The following is a 20,614-nucleotide window of genomic DNA, read 5'->3' as shown; positions in this document are numbered from 1 at the left end:
CACGGCGCTCAGCCCGGACCCGACTTCCCCGCCGCCCTGTCGCCGCGGCATCGGGTCAGAGGCGTCCCCGGGGACCGCGGGAAGGTGGAGGCGGCCCTCGCTGCCGTCGTCTCCTTCGTCGTGAGTAACGCCGCGACAGAGGCCGCGGGGCACCCGGGAGGGGCCAGACGCCCACCCTGGCGCGGAGGAGGCGGGGCTCTGGGAGGGGCTCCTGCGGCAGTGGCTCTTCCCTGGGGGACAGTGCCCCGAGCGAGCGAGCGAGGACGCCGTCCGTGCAGCAAGCCCCGGGCTCGGGTGCGTGCGCCTGTGAGCAGCACCCTCCCCCTCCTTAGGCCTCAGTTTCTGCACCTGTAAAATGGGGGCTCGCGACACTTCCATCACCACAAAAAAAAATCGGGATTTCGTCCAGCATTTTCAGAATTCCCGCCCCCAGGCAGGGGCTGAGAAATCAGAGCTGGGTCAGGTTCTCCCGTGTGGACGTGCAGAGCTCTGGGATCTCCTCTTGCTGCATTAGAACTCCTGAGCCTGGAGAGCCCTAGAGGCTGGGGACTAGCCCCTTCCTGACGGACCAGGCCTTCTGCAATCTAGGATGTGACAGACAGGAGACATAGCCACGCAAGTAACAGTGCCAGCTCAGATTTATTGAGCACTTACTGTGTACCTGGCTTTACATGAGGCCTATCACATGTGTTATTTCCGCCTCACCGCAACGATACCTGGTAGGTACTGTTCTCGCCATCCCCAGTTGACTGAGGAGGTGTTTGAGGCCCAGAATCACAGAATAATAACCAGTCGAAGATTTCCCAGCTAACAAGTGGTTGAAGCAGCAGTCCACAGCCTTCCCCATTATACTGTTCTGAGAAATGTTTGACCTGGAAAGCAGAATGGCAGGGAAAATGACAAGGGCCTACCGATGTTAATAATACATACCATGAATTGAGTACTGAATATGTGTTGGGTGCTGGACTAAGGGCCAACATCCTTTTTACTGCTGACAGTGACTGTACACTTCTAGGTTTTGTTATTTCTCCTTCACAGAGAAGGCTCAGAGAGGTCACCTCTATGTCTCAGGTCACACTGCTGCTAAAAAACTGGATTCATCAGTGGTGCACTCTGCCTGCCTATTTATCGCTCTTAGGAAGACCCCACTCTTAAAAAAAAAAAAAAAAAAAAAAGGAAGACCCCACTCGTCTCTGAGCTTCCCCTTCTGTAAAAGAGGAGGCTTGGGCCAAAAAATGAACATTGTTTCCTGAGCTCACATTCTTTGATTTTCAGGTAGCATTGACATGACATCTGGAGTCCTGGGTGTGTTCCCAATTTTCCGTGACTTGGGAATGCCTTGGCCAAGTCCCCTGCATCTCTGAGCCTCGATATCCCCCTTCACAAAATGTATAGACGAAATGATCCTCATTGCGATGGCACCTTCTGGCTTTAATATTTTATGACTGCAGATGAAGAGACAAGTTGAGATTCTGCAAACCTTGCAACCCCAGAGAATTTCTAATGAATGTGAATCTGCTACCTCACTCAGAGCATCCCTGGTGGTAGGCTTCCAAGGACAGGTACTCTCCATGGGTGAAGGGGAGCAGCAGCCTCCAGATACTCAGCAGTAACTGCTGGGGGAGGCTTATTCCTGCAATGGTTCCAGCCCACCGCTCAGGTCAGACCAACCCAAGGCTGAGTGCCAGCACCCCCACTTCCCAGCAGGGTACCTGGAGCAAGTGACTTCTCCTTTCTGTGCCTCAGTATCTACATCTGTAAAATGGAGGTGCTGATAATACCAGCTTCATTTAAGATTTGGTGGAAAACATGCAAAAAACCTAACACTATTTCTGGTCTAGAAACCCCTCAATAAACACAACTGGTATTGATATAATGTCTGTGGTGCCATCCTGGGAATTAGGAGAGTTCCTGAGCTTTGGACCCTGCCACCCTTTGCCCCTTGGGACCACGGTGGTGTTAGGAGTGAGGGAGGAGAAGCAGGGCCCTGCTGAGTCATCAGGGAACCCACGTAAAAGGACAGGCCGCCCCCACCCCTGAGGCTGCTGGTGTAGGCTGCCAGGCCTGATGGTGGCTGAAGTAGCATTAACGGGCATTCCTGCACATCGCTGGCTGGACGCAGCCCCTGGGGTGGGGCAGAGGCCATCTGAGGACAGAAAAGGCACAGGAATTGTGTCAAGAGTCCTGCTTTGTGTGCCAGGGGCTGCAGCTAGGTGGAGGCTCGTGGTTCAAGATGAGACAGCTGAAGTGCTTGCTGTGTTCCAGGCTTTTATGAAGTGCATTCACATCTGTTGTGTCCCCAGGACAGGACTGTGCGACACAGGATGGGATTTTCCATCTGCAGTGCAGAGACTCTACTCCTGGGTGCCTGTGGGTGAGCTGCAGGGAGGGGGTCAGAAGTCCTCAAAACTGTGTGCAGGATTGTATGAGTGATTCTCTAAGAGGTGCAAGATCCCAGAATGTCAGGAGTTCTAGACTGAGGAGTCAGAAGAACTGGTATAAGACACCCTGATGCTAGAAAATGGCATTGTGTGATGGCTGGTGGCTGAACCGGCCACCCCCACCCTTGTAGCCCCCTTCCTTCCTTCCCTTCTTTCATTATCCAGTCAACAAACGTTTCTCTTTTTTTTTTTTTTAAGATTTTATTTATTCATGAGTGACACAGAGAGAGGCAGAGACATAGGCAGAGGAAGAAGCAGGCTCCCTGCAGGAGCCTGATGTAGGACTCGATCCAGGACCCCAGGATCACACCCTGAGTCTAAGTCAGATGCTCAACCGCTAAGCCACCCAGGTGTCCCTCAACAAACATTTCTTGAGACCTGTTCCAGGCCTGGGCCTGCACTGGGGATACAGCCACAGAGATGGGAGTCCCAGCTCCTCTTACCATGAACAAATAAGGAGCCAGTTTTATAAGGGCTGATAGAAGGGCAAGTCCAGGGCCTGTGGGAGTTACAGATTGGGCCTCCCGACCCAGCATGCATTGGGGGAAAAGTTAGGGAGTCAGCAGGTGAGTCCTTTTTCAGTGTCTGTAGCCTTGGGCAGATCGCTAGCCTTTCTGAGCCTCAGTTTCCCTCTCTTTCCCATAGGCTGCATGGTGCCACTTTCAGGATGGGGTAAGGATGGAGGAGATAAAGGATTCCCCTTTGGAATAGGACAGGGGGAAGAGAATTGGTGTGGGAGTCAGGGATCTGGCCCCAGTCCCCTCTCTGCCTCATCTCACTGGGTGACCCCAGACACCTTCCCAGGGCCTGTTTCCTACCCACACAGGGAGCCTGGCTGCCCAGTTTTCCCATGGGCAAATGCACAGGGGCAGTGGAAGCTCCAAGAAAGGTGAGCAATCAGGGAGAGCTTATCAAAGGAGGTGGCATAGCCAGGGCCTGAAAGATGGAGAGCAGGCATCATGAGAGAATGGAGAGGGATCGCTGCAGAACCCTTGGGTGTGATGGAGGAACAGGGGTGAGGCCCTGGGCAGGTAGAAGGGAGGGGAGGAGTGGGGTAGCCCTTGAGCCCTAGCACTCACTAACTGGTGGAGTTAATGACGAAGAGCCGGTCTCTGGGTCAGAAGGGCCTGGGTTTCAAACCTACCCATCATTGCTTCATTAAAGGCCCTGGGGGCAGGGCTGGGGTGGCTGGGTGGCTCAGTCTGCTAAGTCTGGCCTTTGGCTCAGGTCATGATCTCAGGGTCCTGAGATGGAGCCCTGCGTCAGGTTTCCTACTCAGCACTTACGTGCGCGCGCGTGCGCGCTCTCTCTCTCTCTCTCTCTCTCAAATGAATAAATCTATCAATCAATCAATCAATGCAAGCTCTCAGTAAGATTTTCTTCCTAAGTCTCAGTTACTGCTGTCTGGGAAATGGGGGTAAAGTAACAACCCATTCAAAAGGTTGTTGGAAAAAAAAAAAAAAAAAAAAAAAAAAAAAAAAAAGGTTGTTGGATACTATATGATGCCAGTTGTAGGAAATATCCAGAACAAGCAAATCTACGGAGAAGAAAGTGGGTTCGTGGTTGCCTTAGAGCTGAAGGGATGAGAGGAACGAGGCATGGTAGGTAAGGAGCATGGGGTTTCTTTTTTGTGGGGATGAAAATGTCCTAAAATTGACTAGTGGTGGCTGCACAGCTCTGAATATACTGGAAGACATTGTACACTTCAAGTGGTTGCATTGTATGGATGGTACGCGAATTACATCTCAGTAGACTGTCACCAAAAAACAAAAGATTGTTGGGAGGATCTGGAGCTGCCACATGGCAGCACATTGTTAAGTGCTGCCTGAATGTTTGCCCTCACTGGCATTGTTAATTCCCTCCCAGCACCAAGTCCAACTCTCCCTCAGAGAGAGTTGACAGGCTCCTGGAAGAGGGGAAGGACCCTGGCCCACCCCTGGCTGGCTGGGGGCCCCAAGCAAGGTGTGTCACCTCGATGAGCCTCAGTTTTCTCATCTGTGAAAGGGGGGGGGTGATTTTCCAGGCCTTGGCCTCCTCTTGAGACACTGTGAAGCTCAGGTTAGACTCTGGGTTTTGCTGGTATGGATGCAAGGTTGGATGCGTCTCCACTTATAGGGAGAAGGGCAGGGAGGTTGGATGTTCCCTCTCTGCCCAGGGTGGGGCTGGCTCGGCGCATCCTCTGATCTTGAGTACTGAGCGCAGATTGCATTTCAGGGCGAAGCTGGAGTGAGTTGTCTTGCTGTCAGGTGTGAACTAGGGAAAAATAGTGTCCTCCAGAAGGGGCTGAACTGAGGCTCGCAGTGACTGGTCCGGTACCTATACTTCATACATACAGTACAAACAGTACTGTTTCTATTGTTTTCATTAATTTCACAATCATCCAAAGCCTGTTGTCACTCCCTCTCAGCTACCTTGTCACACAGTGAATTGTGTCAGGGCTCCATCTCACCATCCCCTTCCCAGACCATCAGCTTCTCCCAGGGCAGAGCCTGGATGCCCCTTCCTGGCACTGCCCTTCTCAGACCCAGCCCTGGGGCCTGAAGAAGCTTCTCCTCTGTGCAGCCCCAAGCCCCCTTCTCGCCCCCTTTCTCTGGGCCTGCAGGTCTGGCTGAGCAGGGAACTGAAGGCCGGCACCCGCCCTCTCCTTCCGCCCAGCCGCTGGGGAAGGTCACCAGGCCACCCCCCAGCGGGCTTTTCTGGGCATTCTGCTCTCACTGCGGCTGGAGCTGGAGCTAGAACAGGCTGAGTCCGACTCAGCATCTCCTCCCACATGTCTCCCTCTGCAGAGCGGGGAGCCAGGCTGGGGACTCAGCCAGGGCCGCAGCCATGACCGCAGCATCCCTGTTGCTGTGGGGGCAGAGGGGTGTGCGTTCGCCTGATGGGTGCTAATCCCCACTCTAAACCCCCACTGCCTGCCCTGCAGCTCCCTCAGAGCTCTCTCCACACAAACTGCCTGCCAGCCACCCCTTCTTCCCCCTTTTTTCCTGGTTCCCATTTGCAGGCAGCATGGTTGTCTCAGGCCCCAGCTTGCTGGGCTTCCCTGGGCACCTGTGGTACTGGGGCGTGTTGTGCATTGAGAGGAAGAATAAGGTCCCACTACACCCCTGCCACGAATGGGCTGGGCAGCCCAGAGTGCCTTATGGAATCTCCCTGGGTCTCAGTTCCCCCATTTGTATGGTGTCGATGATCTTGAAGGTATCAGCACTAGAATCCATCCTTCTGGTTTCTCTTTATCTCCCCCTGACCTTGACTCTTTCACCTTGGAGCTGGGTCTCCTATGTGTCTGAGCAGGGGCCTCAGCAACCAGTCCAGGCAAACAGGAGAGAGCTAAGATAGGATGGGTGATGGTGCAGTGGAGAAGCCCAGCTCTGGAGCCTGCAACCTTGGGCAGGACACCCCTTCCCCCGCAGGCCAGGCCTTACCTCCCTGCCCCTCAGTCTCTTCATCCATAAAATCAGGAGTTTCAGACCCGAGTTATTGGACGGGGACCCCTGTGTCAGACACAGCACTAGCAGGTGCCTATCAACAGGGGCCTCCTTCCCCTGCGAGGTCCAGCCTAGCCTCCCAAGCCTGGGGCTGTCAAGTCGAGGTCCCTGCAGACAGTGTCAGAGGTGGGGGATGAACTAGCGACAGGCATTTTGTGGCCAAGATGGTTCCTGGGGTCAGGCAGGAAGGTGGGGGCATTGCTGCCTCCAGGCCATGTGTGTGATCCCAGCTCAGTGGTGAACAGAAGGTGGGGAGGCCAGAGCAGGCTCCTGGAGGTCGGCAGGTGGGGGCACAGCGCTGTCCAAGAGTTTGGCGCCCTGTTTGCTCACTTGTTCACACTCAGCACACATTTGGTCAACATCACCTCCCTAGGGCCATGGCGCACCTGGGCCTGTGAGGACAGAACAGAACCAGGCTGTGTGCCAGCCCCTGTTCTAAGCACCTTATGTGGATTAACTTACTTTTATCCTCACAACACCAGAGTGGGATAAGCACTGTTCTCATTTGCCACAGAGAGGTTAAGTAACTTGCCTAAGTTACACAGCAGATAGGTGGTCGGCCTGATGTCTGAAACCAGGCAGTCCTCTAAGATCAGTGACAAAAGGTCAGTCTCCTCACTCCTCTTCCCACTGCCCTCACTGGGGCTGACTTCACTTCCTGCTTGTTCTAGAACAACCAACCCACTGGATCTCAGCCCTCTAGCCCTTGTTGTTACTGCTGTCCTTGCCTGCAGCGTATTTTCTGATCCTCTTTCTCCTCTGACTGACCAGCCCATAGTCATCTCTCAGTGCTCAGCTGTGGCACCACCTCTTCCAGGAAGGCTTCCATGATGCCCTTTTCAACTCCTGGCTGGCTTAGGCTCCTCTGCTGTCTTAGCTCCCCCATCTACCACTTCTTTCTCTTGTTGCAAGTATTTGTTAACTTAGCTGCCTCCCAGCAGACTGTGAGCTCCTTGCCCTCACCTTGGCACCTGCCGTGCCTGCCACCATATGTGATACAGAGATTACTGGGAAATATTGAATGACTAAGTTTTTTTAAAAAAGATTTTATTTATTCATTCATGAGAGACACAAGAGAGAGGCAGAGACATAGGCAGAGGGAGAAGCAGGCTCCCTCTGCGGAGCCCAGTGTGAGACTCGATCCCAGGACACCGGGATCACTACCTGAGCTAAAGGCAGACGCTTAACCACTGAGCCACCCCTGACGAAGTCTTAATTGTTAATAATCTTGTGAATAGTGGGCAAGTTCTAGTGTCTCTGTTTCACAGAGGAAGAAACTGAGGCACAGACAGAGAGATGACTTGATCTATGAAAATCACAGACCTAGTAGTAACAGAGCTGGCATTTGCTGGAATGGCCTCAGTCTTCAGGAAGAGATCTTGGAAGGTGTCAGAGGACTGTGATAGTAGCCCTTACTTGGGGTCTGACAGACAATCATCAATAATAAAAATAAAAATAATAATAATAATAATAGTATTAATAATCAAATAGCTATCCCATTTCAAGAGCTTTTACTGCTCCTCGGGCCCCATGCTTAAGCACGCTGTGTGAATACTTTCATTTACACTTTACTCTTTCTCTATGAAGTGCTATGATTAACCCTATTTTGTAGTTGGGGAAATAGAAGCTCAGAGAGGTTAAGTGACTTGCTCAAGGTCACACAGCAATGATTTACCAAACCAGAGTTTAAACTTTTCAAATGATTTTTTAATGGTTAAAAGTCCAAAGGGCCAAAGGGTAGACAAAGCAGTCTCCTTTCCTCTCTTCTGTCGCCAGCCACCCAGCTCCTCCCCTGGAGGTAATCTCAAGTGTCCTTCTGAGCAGGTTTGTGTGTTCACAGACAAATCTGGGCTTGTGTTATTGAGAGTCATGTTTAAACCCATACCTCTGAGGTGCCCCATTACCCACTGAAGCTCAGGGCTTGACACAGAGTGCTCACCATGCTCTGGCAGAGATATGAGGCCACCAAAAGCCTTTGTCCTCTGCCCCAGGCCCCTCTCCCTACCGCCATTGTGCCTCTTCAGCAGATGGCTGAGTGCCTGCCTGGCTCTACTCTGCAGCAGAGCCTGGGCTCTCATCCAGGGCCCTGCCCAGCGATGGGGGAAGGGCTGCAGCAGGCTCTGGGGGACCTCTTCAGCCCAGTCTGATACCCATTTTATTATCCCTCATGGAGGCAGCCCAGCGTGAAGGAACAGCCCAGGCAAAGGCAAGGAAGCCAGAGTGAGCACAGGGGCTACACAGGTCCCTTGGTCTTTGTGCACAAGGAGACTTGGGTCTGAGTCCCGGTTCCACCCCTTACTGCTATGGAACCAGAAGGACCTCCTTCAGGAGCCTCTGTTTTCTCAGGATATTGGAGGATTAAGGGACAAAGGACCTGAAGCTGTAGTAGCCCCCCGCCCCCTGCCATCTCCAGAGGTTGGTCGTTGGCTTGTTTTAATTATGAAGACCTCTGCTCTGAGCTTTTCCAAACTTCCATCTGACTCCTGGAAAGCAGAGATGCAAGACCCTCAGCAATTCCTTCCCACATGCAGAAGGAACTGAATGCTAATAAACATAAGGTTGTATTGTTGTTGTTGGCATTATTATTACTCCTACCTGGTATATAGACTCCAAAGCCCCTCACCCCTACCCCACTCCCCAGGTGACACTCTTAAGGGGAGCCCTGTGGCAGGAGTTCACTTTGGGGGGGGGGGGGCAGAGCAGCAGGAGGTGTATGCGCAGGTTTGAAGATTGGGGGAAGGGGGCAAACAGGGAGCTGGCTGGAGTTCAGGACAGAGCACAGGGCTGGGAATCCGGTGTCTGGGTCAGTAGCCATGCCTGGCTGAGCTCCAGTTTCCTCTGTGGAATGGGGGTCATCTGTCCTCTCCCATTAACATCGTGGGATCCCAGGATTCGCGATGCTCAGGCAAGGAACTACAGGAGAGAATATTTGCACCTGTAAAGCAAAGATCACAGTCATGTTGCACAGCTGCTAATTGTACACTTAGAAATGGTAAATTTTATGTTATATATATTTTACTATGATAAAAAAAATATGTGCAGAAAAAAAAGAGGATTTGGGGGGTGCCTTGGTTTAGGTCATGTTCTCTGGGTTCTGGGATCAAGCCACACATTGGGCTCCCTGCTCAGCGGGGAGTCTATTTCTCCCTCTCCCTCTGTAGCTCCCCCTACTTGTGCTCTTTCTCCCCCCCCCCTCAAATAAATAAATCTTAAAAAGGAAAAAGCGTATTTGAATTAATTGCCATATCAGAATAACAGAGCCCACTTTAGAGGAGTTAATATGGACAATTTTTTTTTAAGATTTTATTTATTTATTCATGGGAGACACAGAGAAAGAGAGAGAGGCAGAGACACAGGCAGAGGGAGAAGCAGGCTCCACGCAGGGAGCCCGATGCGGGACTCGATCTCAGGACTCCAGGATCACGCCCTGAGCCTAAGGCAGGCGCTAAACCGCTGAGCCACCCAGGGATCCCAATATGGACAATTTTGAAAGGCCAAACAGGAAGGTGGTTACCCAAAGTTGTGAGCGGGACCCACGGAGGATGGGCCGGCTGAAGGCACTGAAGCTTTGGAGGAGACCCGGGCATGCGCAGAGAGATGAGAAATAGCCCGGCCTCTTCCCACCTGCCAGTCTTTCTTCAGCGCCTCCCATTGGCTGACTCTAACTAGAGTCAGTTGGCAGAGGAGCCTGGGAAATGTAGTTCACAGGATTGAATACCTGGGATGCCAAGCGAAGCAGAGGAAGGGCAGGGAACCGGCGGGTCTGAGATCACAGAGCAAATGACTGTACAGTTGTCAACATTTAAAAGCTGGGTGATTCGACATAAAAATCTGGATTCACAGCTTTTCGCGAAACACCCTTGGGCTCCTGACCTTGCAATGACCCTGAAGACTGGGAAAGGAAAGGAAGACAGGGCGGGGTCAGTGAGGCCCTCCTCTGCCTAATTGTGCTGGGGCACTGGCCTTGGGCACGCATGCGGGGGAGTCCTGAGAAGCCTACAAGGTCTCCAGTGTTCTGACTGGCACTTGGTGAGGCATGAGGAGACCCCAGGTCCTCTGGAGCAGGGACACAGGGGAAGCCATGAGGACCCTGAGCGAGGTGGACAGGGCAGGCAGGGCCTGGGGAGCTGGAGGGACTGGATTGGCCTCTAGAAAGAGCACACTGGGTCTCCAGGACCATGGGAACCTTCCTGTCCTAGCTCTTGGAGACTCTCTGGTCCTGCAAAGGTTTTGATTGTTTGCTTTTTATTTTATTTTTCTTTCTAAGGCTGTCAAACCCTGTGTTCAGACCAAATCTTCCAGGAAAGCCCAGTGTATAAACTCTGGGCAGAACTATCCTGGAGGAAGTGGCTGGATGGCCTGAAGTTTGCCTCTGAAGATCCCTGAGGGGCTGTTCAGGAAGGTTCTCAGACCTGTCCAAGGTCACATGTGACATTGAGTAGAGCTGTGCTTATGCCACAGGCATCTTGGCTCCTGGGAAGCTGAGAGCACTGGCTCTGGAGTCCGTTGGACTGGGGGCAAATCCTGGCAGTAGCTCAGTGACCTGGGCCAAGGCCCCTCACCCCTTTTAGGAGAGGATCCAGTACATCCCTCACTGGGTGTGGGGAGGGCTAAAGGGGTTTATGCTTGTCAGGGCCCCACCCAGTGCCTGGGAGTGGAGTTGTTTGTCATGGTTACCAAGGAGACAGTCCCATGCCTATAACAATGACCCAGGCTGCCCTCTGAACCCCAAGATGGGGAAAACTTCCCAGATTCCCTCTTGTCCTCTTCCTGCTCCCTCCCAGGCCACACAGACAGCAAGAATTTGTCCTCTGCAGAGATGTGCAGGGAGAAAGTCTCCTTTTTTTGATGAAACAGCGATGAGGTGATGTCTGGGTTTTTTATATCCTCGTTGCTGAACTGGTGCCAGACATAAGAGTCCAGGCCAGATTCCATTAGCCACATTTGTCCTGTGGGCTCCTGGTCCTGAGGAGAACTTCCAGGGGTCCAGTGTGAGACCCAACAGCTGGGAAGATGATGGCCAGGGCCAATAAAAGCGGTTGTAAGATGTGACACCTCCACTGGAGACCTAGGCAGGGTCTTAAGAGTCTGCCTCACTAAAGAATCTTTACATTAAAAAAAAAAAAAAAAAAAAAAAAAAGACATTGTTATAATTTTTCTTCTTGCCAATGTAAGAAATCCTCTGAGGTGTAGGAGTTACTACTAACCCCATTTTTTAGAATAAAGCGAGGCCTAGATAGGTTAATTACCTTGCTCAGAGAATCGCAGTAGTTATGTGTCAAGTCATGGTCCTAATCCTGTTGATCTATTGTCACTCAGACTTCAAAAACCTGAATCCTTATTGTTATTCTGCTCAACAGAAGGATCAATGGTCTGGAGAATTTGAAATTGTTGGCAATAATCTTATAGGATTATGTTTTAGATGGGGAAGGAAATCCCTCAAAGTAGCATGCACTTGTTAAAAAAATATTCAGTTACAAAAATGTCTGAAGTAGACAGTGAAAACCTCTGTAACCCTACTCTCCAGAGATAAGCTCTGGAACCATTTAGGATATATACTCTTCTAGACCCTTTTATGCATTTACAAGTAAATGTTAATGTTTATGGCTTTTTTTAATTTATTTTTTTAAGATTTTGTTTATTTATTCATGAGAGACATAGAGAGAGGCAGAGACATAGGCAGAGGGAAAAGCAGGCTCCTCCCAGGGAGCCCAATGCAGAACTCGATCTTAGGAGCCTGAGATCATGCCCTAAGCCAAAGATAGACACTCAACCACTGAGCCACCCAGGAGTCTCAAAAAGATTTTTTTTTTTTTTTTTTTAGATTTTACTAAGGATTTTATTTTTAAGTAATGTTTACACCTAACATGGGACTCACAACCCCGAGATCAGGAGTTGTACGCTCACTGACTGAACCAGCTGGGCACCCCTGATATTTATGTTTAAAGATTATACATTCTGTTTTGAAGCTTACTTTTTGCAAATAAGAGCAGCTCTTGAAATGCAAAGGTTCCCAAGGGGGCAGATTTGTGGCAGATCTGGTGGAGAAAGCCTTTGGCAAAGTTTTGTGCAAAATTGTATGTTGTGTGTGTGAACACTGTTGAGGGATAGTGATTATGAGTGTCATCAGAATTTTCAAAAAGACTCAGACCCAAGCCCCTTGTTTTCCCAATGGAGAAAGTGAGGCTGAGAGGGGAAGGGTAGGTGAGTGGGGAGCCCAGCACCTCCGATGGCCTTCAATGGGGACAACGAGGATGCTGCAGTGTGTGGTCCTGGGCATCCTGCCCTGGCCCCGAGAGGAACTGCACCCTGCATGCAGAGCCAGAGGAGGGTGAGGGAGTCAGCCTTGCCTGAGACTCCTGCAGTCCCTGCCAGGAGAAGATTTACAGCCACCAGGAGCTTGAGGTTACAGAGAGTCTGGTGCAGCGCTTGGGGAGGATGCTGCCTGCAGTGCCTGCAGTGGGCCGGCTTCTGGTCAGGCCTGGCTCCTCCAGGCTCTGGAAAGTCCTCCAGAGAGCAGCCCTGGAGCATGGGGATGGACAAGGGGTAGGATTGGAGGGCACCACTGGGATCAGACGCCCCTGACTCCTATCCAGTTGATGTTGGGACCCCAACCCTGGAGACAATGGATGCTGAGCACAGCGCCTGGCCAGATTCTTGTTACTATACTAGTAAACAAGAAGTTACTAGAAGGAGAAGGGGCAAAGGACAGAGTGACCAGCACAGGTAGAATGACATGAGGAATTTGTTAGGGGGTCCAGATGGCTGGAGTTCAGAGCCTAAGGGTGAGGGAGGAGAAGGGAGAGACTAGGAGCATCGTGGCATCGTGTGTTAGAGGGAGTTGGACCAGGGAAGTTCCTGAGAAGGGCTCAGGCAGGGGCTGACCATGTATCAGATGCAATATCTGGAGGCTCGTCTGGAGGCTGGATTGGAGGAAGCTAGGAATGGGAGGATGATGAGGAGGCAACTGCCATTAGCCACGTGCCACACTAGGGGGAGTGTAAACAGGGCTGGACCACTGAGCCAGCCAAAGGGGCTCACACCTTTGCTGCCCCAGGTCCTGCCCCTGCTGGACCAACAGAAACTCCTCACCATGGTTTCATGCCAGCATCCTTGTGACCAGCCGAGCATCACCCCTGCACCTCCAAGCCCACCTCTAGCTCCCAGATAGTTCAGGAAGGTGGGCATTTATAGGGTGAGTAATCATAACAGTACCAGGCTTTTCTCCATGGTATCTCCACATTGGCTCCAGAAGGTAGGGACTATGACTCTCCCTGGTTTACAGAGGAGGAACAGGCTTAAGATGGTTGAGAAGTGGGACCCCTGGGTGGCTCAGTGGTTGAGTGTCTGCCTTTGGCTCAGGGCCTGATCCCAGGGTCCTGGGATTGAGTCCCACATCCGGCTCCCTGCATGGAGCCTGCTTCTCCCTCTGCTTGTCATGAATAAATAAATAAAATCTTAAAAAAAAAAAAAAAAAAAAAAAAGATGGTTGAGAACTTTGTCCAAAGTCCCAGAGCTGCAGACTGGTGGCAGACAGAGCCAGGACCCAGATCTAGGGTTCCTAGTGCCATTGAGAGCTCCTGGGTCCTCTAAATCCAAAGACCAAACTTAGCCCTGCATCGTTTATTCTTTCACTTGATTTGTTCGTTCGTTCATTCACATTCTCATGAGCCCCACTGTGTGCCTGGCTCTGTCAGGCACTGAGGGGCAGCAGTCCCTCCACTCCCAGGGTACTACCCTGTGTGCATTGAACAACAGCTTTAGTAGAAACAAGATGGTAGGGATCCCTGGGTGGTGCAGCGGTTTGGTGCCTGCCTTTGGCCCAGGGCGTGATCCTGGAGACCCGGGATTGAATCCCACGTCGGGTCCCGGTGTATGGAGCCTGCTTCTCTCTCTGCCTGTGTCTCTGCCTCTCTCTCTCTCTATGACTATCATAAGTAAATAAAAATTTTTAAAAAATGTTCTTTAAAAAAAAGAAACCAGATGGTAGGACCCAGGAGACCAGGAACACTGCCAGCTCCATCCCTTGATGGCAGGTACCCGTAATGTCCTCTTCAAGAACAGCATCTGTTTAGTACTTAGGCAAGTGATCTAGTCGGGGGCAAGGGAATCAGCCAGCTTGGGGGTTACTAGGTAAAGGGATCAGGCAGGAAGCCAACTGGGGGTGGGGGTGGGGGACAGTGAAGCGATGGCTTCCAAAGGGCAGTCCATGGGAGGTTATGAGGTATTCCATTATCTAATGAGTGAGATTTGCAGGAGAGACTCAGAGTTTGGTGAGGAGCAAATGGGAAGCCCCTGGGGGCAGAGGGTGGGTGTGGGCCTGCCAGAATGGGGTGGCAGAGGCTGCTGGCCAGGTGAGCAAAAATGCTTGTGTAGCTCCCCTGGGGGCAGCCCCGTCTGGCTCGAGAGTGGGGCTGGGCAGCTTTCTGGGCACCTGGCAAGCCTGCTGTGCAGCTGTGGTGATCTGAGCCTGTCACGAAATCTGAGTGCTCAACCCAGGCAGCATTTCACCTCCTCCTTCAGCAGGGATTTACCCAAAGGGTGGAGAGCCAGTGCTGTGGGACCAAGTGGATTGTGGTTCACATCCCAGCCACAGATGATAATGCATTTAATATGGAACCGCGATGGATGTGGCGTGCTCCCTGAATGCCAGGCGTTTGGCATTACTGCTTTTGGTCCTCATGGCAGCCCTGTGGAGTGAGCAACAGAGGAGGCCCAGGCCCAGAGAGGGTAACTTGTTCAGGGTCACACAGCTAGAAACAGTGGAACCTGAGTCCAAGCCCAGGTCCATATGATTCCGGGCTGGGCTCTTCCCAGCTGTATTATCTCTCTCCTAGGCCAATTCTTTTTCATCTGTATAAGCCTCTGTGTTTCCCCCCTATGAAATAGGGGAAATAATTGTGCCTACTCCTGGGGTTATCTTGCAGATTAAGGGAGATAGTCTAATTAAATGAGTTTTGTGTGGAATCTGGCACATAACAAGTTCTTGGCAAATGGCACTGTTATCATCATTGCCACCATCATCATCATTATTACTGGTGGACTGAAAGCCACCGAATGATCATCTGATCCAGCCTCGTCATTGTACAGATGAGGAAACTGAGGTCAAAAAGGGGGTGGTGGATCTCACAGTTGGTGAGCAGTGAAGGGAATATCAGAAATCCTCAGGAGTTGGGCGCCTGGGTGGCTCAGTCAGTTAAGCATCTGCCTTCGGCTCAGGTTATGATCCTGGAATCCTGGGATCTGGGATCAAGCCCCACATCAGGCTCCCTGCTCAGCGGGAAGTCTGCTGCTCCCTCTCCTTCTGCCTCTCCTCACCTACACTCTGCTCTCTCTCAAATAAATAAAATCTAAAGAGAAAGAAAGAAAGAAAGAAAGAAAGAAAGAAAGAAAGAAAGAAAGAAGAAAAGAAAGCCTCATGAGTCTAAGAACTGTCCCTCCAGCCTCTCCGCCTTGCATGATGATAGCCTCAGGCCTTTCCATGAGTGTAGCCCAATGGGGGTCCCAAGGTGTATGTATGTACCCACAGCTACCCAAGGTGGATCAGATGAGCTAGAGCACCAAGAGTTCCTACACATGTGGCTGGCTGCCTTGCACAGGGATTTGCCCACTCCTCTATCCTGGATTCTTCTTCTACCTCACAGTCTAGGGATGTCACTGCCTCCCTGGACATGGCTTTAAAGCCCTCTGGTGGCCATCCAGGACTCGAGCTGCAGAGTCTGGGCATCATGGAAGTCCAGCTCAGCCCCAGACAGGAGCCCAGCTCACATGTGCCCAACTGAGGTCTAGAGCAGTGTCCCAACCTGAATATTGAGGTCCAGACTCTGCTTCTAGGGAGCACAGGACTTAATCCTGGTGGGGGGGGTGTTAATACCCATCCACAGACTCTCATCACCCATTTGTCCTCAGGGTGTCCCAGTTCTGGGATACCCACTTACCACAGTACCCCTTGGTGATACAGAGGATCTGGTTTTTATGTAGGATTCTGAGTTTCCTTTGTTTTGCTTGGCCCATGGGATGGAAGATAATTGAAGCTTTTTGTTGTCGTGCCAGCTTGGCAAAAGTGTGTCTTCCTCCAGCCACAGATAGCTAACGGGGAAGTTATGGAAAGTTGGACTCTCTCTGAGTGGGTCTGTTAGGAGGACCTCACGCTGATGGCCTTTGGAGGCCCTGGGCTCTAAGAACCTGCCTGCTCTGAACCGGTGTCCCTCCTCGGATTCAGTCAGGGTCCAAGCAGAAACACCAGACCATGGAGAGGAAGGGATTTGTCCCAGGCATTTGAACTTGGGTGGTAATGGGAGATGCTTAAGTGATCTCTGGAAGGAAGGATGTTGTCATTGAGTCTGGGCTGGAGCTTACAGACACAGAGTACACTGTCAGGAAGGGCAGAGGGTTATCATATAGGGGAGGACAAGAACATTCTGGGGTCCACAGAAATGAGGTGGAACCCACATGGGCAGACTGGAATCCTTAGTGCTGCCAATCTTGATGGTGTACCTGGGGCTTCTGAAGAATCCAGGGCCCTTCTCACAAATCTAAACTGTGGCTTAGCAGGAATCAAAGCCGAATGCCGATCCCAGGGTAGTAGGGCAGTTGTAGACTGGCCACTTCCTTGAGACAGGAAAACTGAAGGGACCTCCTGAAAAACTGTTTCTTGGCTCTTTTTCCTGCTTCTAGTCTCACTAGGACATGCACCCCACACACACACATGCCTCTCGTACAAGTAATGTATGTCCTCCCTGTAAAGGCAAGGAGTTGATTTCTTTGGATGCTTCCAGCGCAACAGATAGCATCAAAGGAGTGAGCGGGAAGGGTCATGAACATTTTCCAAGACCACGGATTCACCAAGACCCCTGGCTCCAGGGCATAAGTGACTTATGGAGGACACCTAAACACCCATCTTTATTCATGGATGTCTGAGAAGGCACGTGCATGGGACCATAATTCTCAATTAAAACCCCAGACCCTAAGCAAAGATGAGACTCACTCTTCTTTCCTGTCTGAGTCTTGTGGACGCTCTGTGTGTATCTCCACTCTCTCTATATCTTTAATAAACTCTGCTCTCACTTCTTGGCTCGCATTTGACTTCTATCCTGTGAGAAGCCAAGGACCCTCTTGGCTGGTCCTGCGGGGACTTGCCTCTCCCTCCCCACCCCCTCTTCCCCCCCGCTGTCTGGGTCTTTAGACCTGGCCAGTCTGCATCAGCCTTATGCCAACAAAGTGAGCCATCCAATCCATCAGCAGGTGCAGTGCGGGCGTTGTGACACTTCGGACAAAAGCCGCCTCTTGCCTCCTTCCAGAAAGGATCTGAGGTAACTTTTAGTAATTTCTAGGGTAAAAATAATAAAAACAGCGAGCAAACAAATTGAAGCAGAGGAATAGGAATCACATAGGAAGAAGAATCTAGAAAGAAGTTTAGGACAGGGATGCCTTGAGGCTGCCTGTAACAATTACACAGAAAAGGGAGGGTGGCAGTTAGTGTCACTTGGGGGCCCTCTAGTGGGCATAGACGGAAATAATTCTTAATTTGCGCAACATCTATTTATTATGCATGACTGTGGCCAGACAGGTGGGCTAGGATGCGTCTGGCAATTCTGTAAATCAGAAATAGGAAAGGACTTGTTGAAGAGCACACAGCGCCAGCAGCAGGTCCTGGGTCATTTCCCAACACCCCAAGAATTCCCACGCTCCCTCTGATTGGATGAAACCCGGTGAGGCAGGTCCTGCAGTCACCAGCCTGCACTCCCAGCTCAGTCCATTGTTGCCTTGAGAAAGTAAGAAAGTTCCTCAGTTTCTAAAGGCCTCAGCATGCTCACCTGTAAAGTGAAGGTTATTATATAGCCTCCACCTCTTGAGAATGGTGAAGGTTACATGAATGAATGGGTGTCAAGGGCTTGTGATGGCACTTGGCCCACAAAGAGTCCTCTTCTCGAGGAGAAAGTGAGGCTTAAAGAGGTAGACAGGTCAGTCCTGCATCATGTACATCCGCAGGGCAGGGGAGAAAGTGAACAGGACTTGGAGAAAAACGATCTCTTCCAACCAGGAGGTGCTGTTCTTTTTAGTGATGGTGTATTTGTTGGGAGAAGTTAGTTCTCTATCCAGGTAGGCTTGGCCATCATAGGCTCTGCTCCACCCTCTTGAAGCAAGGGGCTCCTCCTGGGCCTGGGGTCTCAGAGGGCTGGGTGAGATGCACAAGACCCAGGTGTGACTTTTCTAGACCCAGTTGTTAGTGTTTGAAGGTGAGTGGGACTCAGAGTGGCCAGCTGGGTTTGGTGGTGGAGGGGGTGGAGAGGGAACCTCCCTGAGAGACCCTCCTTTACTTCTGGCTGTCACCTCTGCAAGCCGTAAATATCCAGCCTTTGACAATAAGCTGTGTCTCCTCATTAGTACTGTGTTTTTATACTGAGCTGTGGGAGAGGAGACCCAGGCCCACAGGCAAGTGTGCCCACTGGCCTGTTTTCTCCGTTTTACCTGGGGACAGTCATGGAAACTCAAATTGTTGGGAGAGTCCAGTGACTAAATACGTGGAAGAGCCTAGCACAGTGCCTGGTTCGTGGCAACTATTGATGGTAGTAATGTCATCCTTCACAGGTTGGGCTGAATGTCACCTCCTCCAGAAAGTCTTCCCTGACTTTCCTAGGGTGAGTTTGCTGCCTGAGTCTCCTGTGCATTCCCAGTCCTTCTGGGCTGTGTTATGATTGTCCCTTAATTTGTGTCTCTCCCACACTCAACAGTAGCCCAAGGAGTAGCCCAGCTCTGGTTCATGTTGTAGCCCCCTTATGGCTGGCTCAGGCAGGAGTGACAAATAAATTTTAGGTGAATGAGTGGGATTTATAAGAGCATGTATCCTGGGGTTCCTGGGTGGCCCAGTTGGTTAAGCATCTGCCTCCGGCTCAGGTCCTGATCCCAGGGTCTTGGGATTGAGTCCCGAGTCAGGCTCCCTGCTTAGCAGGGAGTTTGCTTCTCCCTCTCCCTCTGCCTGCTGCTCCCCCTGCTTGTGCTCACTCTCTCTCTTTCTCTCTCTGTCAAATAAATAAATGAATAAAATCTTAAAAAAAAAAAAAAAAAAAAAAGACCATGTATCCTGGGGCTCTAGGACCAGGCCCTTAGCTGTGCCACTCACACACTGTTTGATTTAAGCTCTTGGAGTTACATCCCCTCCCACCCCTGGGATGGTGTGAGAGACAAATGAAACCCTCTACATACCATCTGGCACACCATAGGTGCTCCATAAACATTCATTGTTTTCCACGCTTCCAGATTATAGGCCCTCCACTCGTCCAGGCCTCCCCTGGACCCTCCAACTCCAGGGAGCTTCAGCTCCTGCTCTGGACTCCCATAGCCTCTAGGGCATCCCCTATCACAGCACCAATCACTTTTGGGGCTGCTGCTCTGTCATCCCCAGACAGACTGCTGGTTCAGCCAAAGCAGGGCCTTTGCCTCATCCATGTGACAATATAACACCTAGCCCAGGGCCTGGCTCACAGTAGGGACTTGTGAAATGCTTTCTGAAGGACCCAGATGCTTGACTCTCTTGACTTCCTGCCTTTGCACTGTTGTCCCTGGGTTGCCTTTTCCTTTCATCTCAGCCTGTGAGACTCTGTTCTCATTGGGCGAGGCCTAGCACAAATGCCACCATCTCTCGGATGTCCTTCCTGAACAAACACTGTGACTTCTGTCTTCTTGGAAATCTTTTTCTTTTTAATATTTATTTATTTTGAGAGAGAGAGAGAGAGCAAACAGGGGGAGGAGCAGAGGAAAAGAGAGAAAATCCCAAGCAGGCTCCACACACAGCACGGAACCTGACATGGGGCTTAATCTCACACCCCTGAGATCATGATCTGGGCTGAAATTGAGAGTTGGACACTTAATAGACTTGAGCCACCCAGGAGCCCCTGCCCCCCTGGAAATTTTTTTTTTTTAAGATTTTATTTATTTATTTGAGAGCAAGGGTGAGTGCACAAAATTAAATCTTTTTTTTTTTTAAGATTTTATTTATTTATTCATGAGAGACACCCACAGAGAGAGGCAGAGACACAGGCAGAGGGAGAAGCAGGCTCCATGCGGGGAGCCCAATATGGGACTCGATTCCAGGTCTCCAGTATCAGGCCCTGGGTCGAAGGCGGCGCTAAACCGCTGAGCCACTGGGGTTGCCGCAAAATAAAATCTTTTCAAAAAAGGATCAGAGCTAATAGAGAAACTGTTGGGCTTAGAATTAATAAAACCATATTATAGCCTTAGCTTACTACTAACTACTAGCAAATGTTACTTTGGCTGAGTAACATAACCTTTTAAAATATCCTTATATGTAAGAAAGGAGATAATGAAGTCCACTCTGCCTAAATCACTGGGTTGTTTTGAAGATGTGAAATATGTGAAAAGATTTTTAGAAGTTAGAATAAGAATTTAATGCAAAAGGAAGGTGTCATTTCATTTACTTATTTTTATTTATTTATTATTATTATTTTAAAGATTTTATTTATTCATGAGAGACACAGAGAGGCAGAGACATAGGCAGAAGGAAAAGCAGGCTCCTCTCAGGGAGCCCAATGCAGGACTTGATCCCCAAATGGGGATTACTACTCAAGCCTAAGGCAGAAACTCAACCACTGAGCCACCCAGGCATCCCAGAAAATGTCATTTTATTAAAGCCTCCCCAGGTTGGGTGGTGTTTTGTTTTGTTTTGTT

The 20,614-nt window shown here is 50.7% G+C and overlaps 1 protein-coding gene across 1 annotated transcript in view; it reads left to right on the top strand.

The window, feature by feature from the left end:
• Positions 1-27: 27 nt before the first annotated feature.
• AP1B1 (adaptor related protein complex 1 subunit beta 1) overlaps positions 28-20,614 on the top strand; it is an 82,838-nt gene continuing 62,251 nt past the window's right edge. Inside the window, exon 1 of the mRNA XM_077874240.1 lies at positions 28-120. The gene's annotated coding sequence lies outside the window, so the exon portion shown is untranslated. The remainder of the gene's footprint in view (positions 121-20,614) is intronic.

This window comes from Canis aureus, chromosome 27, assembly GCF_053574225.1.
Source record: "Canis aureus isolate CA01 chromosome 27, VMU_Caureus_v.1.0, whole genome shotgun sequence".
In the NCBI taxonomy this organism is placed as follows: Eukaryota; Metazoa; Chordata; class Mammalia; order Carnivora; family Canidae; genus Canis; species Canis aureus.
This window is presented reverse-complemented; position numbering and strand designations above follow the sequence as displayed.